Raw genomic sequence first — 6,000 nt, forward strand, 5'->3', positions numbered from 1 at the left:
AACTTGGCTTGGTGTTAGAGGTTTCTTATGACCCTAATTCACATCTATACAATTCAAATACTTGTGAATGAACCTTAAAATTTTGGCAACTCCTAAGTACTTAACCACGCAACTCTAAATTTTCGCTAAGAAGGAATGTTTCTAAGGGGGAAAGGATGTTACCCCGCCCTTTTTAAATGTCTAAATTACGTTGCTCCTTCATGAAAATACTAAGCGGGATTAATTAGTTAAGAAGAGTGTGATATGATGTATTTGAATTGTGTAATAGCCATATTTAACGTTTTGAGATTAAGCAATTGTTGTAAAATAAAAGTCTATGAAAGTTATCACACATTTGTTTTAAAAGAGTTTCTTAAAATTGGGTCAAATATCTTGGATATTTTCTCTCATTCTGTAATGATTTAGGGACCATGACCTGTTAAATTTGTTGGGCTATTGCTCATGTTGCAGCCAAAGGCCCATGGCCTAATCCTACTTGAAAAAGGATTGAAATTATTCTCTTTATTTGGTTTCCAATTCTATTAGGAAAAGGATTGGAATTGTAATCCTATTTGTAGTTGGTTTTGGCTTTGTAAGAAAAAGCACAACTCTATAAATAGAGGATGGTCTTGAGAGAATAATTCAATTGCTCATTGATATTGTCTTTGAAAGACATTAGAACATAAGAGAGGTTTTTTGAGAGAGATTTGAACAAAAGAAAAAAGAGAAGAAAAGGGTTCTTTTGCTGTATTTTTTCTCTCCGACCAGCAACATTCAAATCGTGTTTACCGATTAACTAACCGTTGAATCGGGCTGAAATTTGGACCGAGTGTTCCTCACATCTTGGTGGTTGATTTGAACGGTAGAGATCAGATTCGGAGGTCAGCAAGATCCTGTTTTAGGTCCCAAACAGAAGCTAGGTTTGGGTGGTGTTTCTTTCTATTTATCTTTTGTTGGTGTAGCTATTGTTTGTTCTCTTTTGGCACTTGTTGTGTAGACATTATAAGAATATTTGTAACTCTCTTATTGGTATAGTGAAGCAATTCAGATCTTGTTGATCCCGTGGTGGTTACCTGTTAGGATCGAATCCACACACACACACTTGATGAATAAAGAACACAAGAACTTTAGACAGAAAGAGATGAGAGATCTAGAGAGAGAAAGAGAGAAACCAATATTTCGTGGTAACACCCCGTAAGTAAACTTCCACGGTGGTGGGGTATATATATTAATAAATCAGAGTATTTTTTGTTACAGAGAATAAATGGAGAATAAATAGTACAGTTATATATATAAATAAGGCTCCACAACCTAACAATTCTCCCACTTGGAGACTGATTCAGTCATCCAAAAAAAATACATTCTCAAAAAAAACCTCTTCATCATCAACATCTTTACCGCACCGCAACATCTGTAGCAACAACTAAAGAAGACCAACCGAGATTTTGCATAACCCTAGTTTCCCAACATCAATACATTTCGTCAACATGTCTGCCGGTTTCTTTGCACCCTCTATCTTCTCCAAGCACATATCACCATCCTCCACTGCCCTGCGAGTGAAATGATATCGCCTTCTAATGTGCTTTGTCTTCGAATGATAGACTGGATTTTTCACCAACTGTATGGCACTCTGGCTATCTGAGTAAAGAATCTTCTCGCTCTGCTTCTTGCCCAATTCTTCCAGATAATCTGCCAGCCATATCATCTCTTTCCCAGCTTCAGCTATTGCCACATACTCAGCTTTAGTAGATGAAAGAGAAACACACTTCTGAAGCCTGGACATCCAACTCACTGCTGTTCCACCTATGGTATAAATGTAACCGGATGTACTCTTGCTCGAGTCAACATCCCCACCAAGATCAGCATCCACAAAACCCTGTAGAGTCACCTTGCCTTTGCCAAAACAAAGTGAAGTACTGGATGTACCTCTCAGATATATCAGAAGCCACTTCACAGCTTCCCAATGCTCTTTCCCAGGGTTTGCCATGTACCTGCTAACAACTCCCACTGCATGTGCTATATCAGGTCTAGTGCAGACCATAGCATACATCAAACTCCCAACTGCTAAAGCATATGGACCAAGTGCCATATGATCACGCTCCTCGGCAGTCTTGGGTGACTGGTCCTTTGACAATTTAAAGTGATTTGCCATTGGAGTAGTCCTGGGTTTAGCATCATTAACCCTTAATCTTCTTAGGACCTTCTCAATGTAAAATTCCTGAGATAGATTTAAAGTGCCAGCAGATCTATCCCGATAAATCTTCATCCCCAAAATCTGCTTTGCTGGACCCAAATCTTTCATCTCAAACACTGCAGACAACCTTCTCTTCAGATTGTTAATCTCCGTCATACTAGATCCTGCAATCAACATATCATCCACATACAAAAGCAGAAAGACATATGAATCAGTGTATTTCTTGAAGTAACAACAAGGATCCTTTTAAGTTTTGTAGAATCCACTCTTGGTCATAAAGGAGTCAAACTTCTTGTACCACTTCCTTGGTGCTTGCTTTAGTCCATACAAGCTCCTGGTGAGCTTGCACACCATGTGTTCCTTGCCTGGAACCACAAATCCTTCCGGCTGTTGCATATAGATCTCTTTGTCCAGATCTCCATGTAAAAATGCTGTTTTTACATCCATTTGCTCTAGATGCAAATTCTCTGGTGCAACAATACTCAACAGAATTCGAATAGAGGTTGACTTCACAACAGGAGAAAATATTTCAGCATAATCAATACCTTTCCTTTGTGAATATCCTTTAACCACTAAACGAGCCTTGAAATTTCTTTTGCCATCTGGTTCAGTCTTGATTTTGAAACCCACTTGTTCAGCAAAGCTCTCTTCCCTGCAGGTAACTCAGTCAACACGCATGTGTCGTTCTTCTCAAGTGATCTCATCTCTTCATCCATGGCTTGCTCCCACTTGATCGAATCCTCCACCTGTAGGGATTCATCAAAAGACTTTGGTTCCCCCTCATCAGTCAGCAATAGATAGTGTAATGAAGGTGAATACCTATCTGGTGCCCTGATGGTTCTGGATGATTTTCTTAACACCTGCTCAGGTGTAACTTGATCCACTTCAAATTCTTCAGTAGGAGTTGGTTGAGTATCTGCTTCGACATCTCTGGGGTTACTCTTCTCTAACTCAACCTCAACTTCCACTTGCTTTGTAATCTCTAGAACCTTTTGCTCTCTGTCCTTGTACAGGACAGACTCATCAAATGTCACGTCACAATGTCTTAGGATCTTTCTGTTCTTGTCATCCCAAAACCTGTAACCAAGCAAATCAGAACCATAGCCTATGAAGTAACACTTCATAGCCTTGGCATCAAGCTTGTCTCTCTTTTCTGGATCAACATGAACATAAGCAGTGCAACCAAAAGTCCTCAAGTGTGAGTACTTGAGTTCTTTTCCTGTCCACACCTCCTCTGGAATCTTGAACCCTAAAGGAACTGATGGTCCCCTGTTGAAAAGTATGCAGCTGTGCTCACAGCATCCGCCCAAAGTGTTTTGGGCAGCCCACAGTGTATCCTCATACTCCTTGCACGCTCATTCAATGTTCTGTTCATCCTCTCAGCAATTCCATTCTGCCTTGCCTTACCAGGAACTTTTCTCATCAATCTGATTCCCTCAGCTGCACAAAATGCCTTGAACTCTGATTTGTCATACTCTCATCCATTGTCAGACCTTAGGCATTTAACTTTCAAACCGGTCTGATTCTCAACTTCAGCTTTCCACTTATTGAAAGTTGCAAACACATCTGACTTATGCTTCAAGAAGTAAACCCATACCTTCCTGCCGAAATCATCAATGAAGGTAACATAGAATCTGGATCCTCCAAGTGATGATACTGGAGATGGTCCCCAAACATCTGTATGGACCATTTCCAACCGCACTTTCTTTGGCTCTATAGGAGTCTTTGTGAAGCTTACTCTTTTCTGTTTGCCCATAGCACAGCTCTCACAAAGACCCATATCAACAGACTTCACACTCTCTAATGCTCCTTTTTCGACCAGCATCTTCATTCCTTTAGCACTCATGTGTCCAAGTCTGTTGTGCCACAGACATGAAACAGAAGAACCTTCAGCAACAGCAGCCATGTTAATACACCCTGCAGTGGTGTACAAGGTTCCAGATTTAGTGCCACGAGCTACTACCATAGCACCTTTCACAATCTTCCACGAACCTTTTCCAAACTCTGCTGCATATCCAGTGCTATCCAACTGACCAACAGAGATTAGATTTTTCTTGATCCCAGGAATATATCTGACATCCTCCAATGTCCACTGGTTTCCCGAGGTGGTCTTTATGCAAACATCCCCCTTTCCTTCAATCTCTAAGGCTTTATTGTCAGCAAGATATACCTTTCCAAAATTTCCAGATTTGAAATTTTGGAACAACTCCTTGCTTGGAGACGAATGGAAAGATGCACCAGAATCCAAAATCCATGATTCAACCGGGCTGTTCACACTAAGGATTAGAGTATCCCCAATGTCCTCTGCTGAATTTACAGAATCATTGTCATCTCCAAATTTCTGATTCTTTTTCTTCTTTTGCTTTGTACAGTTCGTCCGAAAGTGCCCTTTTTCTCCACAGTTCCTACAAGTCACGTTTGATCTGTTCAGGGATTTTCCTCAATTTTTTGATTTTGATCGACCATGTTGATCTTGGACTTTCATCTTACATCTCCCCCTTCGGTCAACGCTGAGAGCACTGCTCGATGAATCTCCCACTTCTCGTTTGCGAATACTTTCACTAAGAACAACATCATGGATTTCATCAAACTTCAGTTTCTCAGATCCACGGGAACTACTAATCGCAGCAACAATAGTATCCCAAGACTCGGCAGAGATGACATCGAAATCAACGCCTTATTTCATCTTTGAAATTAATATCCACAGAATTTAGTTGACTCACAATCATATTGAACTCGTTTATATGATCAGAAACAGATCCATTCTCAGACATCTGTAAATTAAACAATCTACGCATCAAATATACCTTGTTCATCGCCGATGTTTTTCATACATGTTTGACAGTGCCTTCAACAGACCGGACGTATTCTTCTCCTTCACGATGTTGAACGCCACGTTTCTTGACAAAGTCAACCGGATCAACCCTAGTGCCTGGCGATCCTTGAGTTTCCACTTCTCCTCCGTCATGGATTCCGGCTTCACCCGGTCTACGGTTCATTAAGATCTTTCTGGTACAGATAAACTTCGATCTGCATCTTCCAGAAACTGAAATCGGATCCATCAAACTTCTCGATTCCAAGCTTCGAACTAACCATCTTCAGTGATCGTGTTGAATCTCCTTAGCTCTGATACAAGTTGTTAGGATCGAATCCACACACACACACTTGATGAATAAAGAACACAAGAACTTTAGAGAGAAAGAGACGAGAGATCTAGAGAGAGAAAGAGAGAAACCAATATTTCGTGGTAACACCCCGTGAGTAAACTTCCACGGCGGTGGGGTATATATATTAATAAATCAGAGTATTTTTTGTTACAGAGAATAAATGGAGAATAAGTACAGCCTAAAATTTAGGTCGGGGCGCTGCCCCGAAACCCTCCTTCGGATGGGGGGCTCCCGCCCCTCATAACCCCCTGACAACCTCACCACGGAGGTTAAACCGCGTAAACAGTTATATATATAAATCAGGCTCCACAACCTAACATTACCTTCGGTTTGAGGTATTTTTCCACGTTAAACTTGGTGTTCTTTATTGTTAAATTTTCATTTCATTTTTTCGTCACAACAAAATCAAACATCTAGGAGTATTCTAGTTTTCAATGCATCAAATCGTTCATTCATATGACTTATGTTCGTATTTTTGTGAGACATATAACATAGGCAGACACGTCAGGTGGACAAAATTATATATATATAATTATCTCACATCGTTTCTTCTTTACTTTTTTTTCATATTCATATTCGTAAACCTAAGAAAATATAAAATAAACCTTAATATACAGTATACTCCATAGATCCTTATGATCTAATCTTGCAAGCTTCGAA

The sequence above is a fragment of the Solanum pennellii genome, chromosome 9, assembly GCF_001406875.1.
Source record: "Solanum pennellii chromosome 9, SPENNV200".
Lineage (NCBI taxonomy): Eukaryota > Viridiplantae > Streptophyta > Magnoliopsida > Solanales > Solanaceae > Solanum > Solanum pennellii.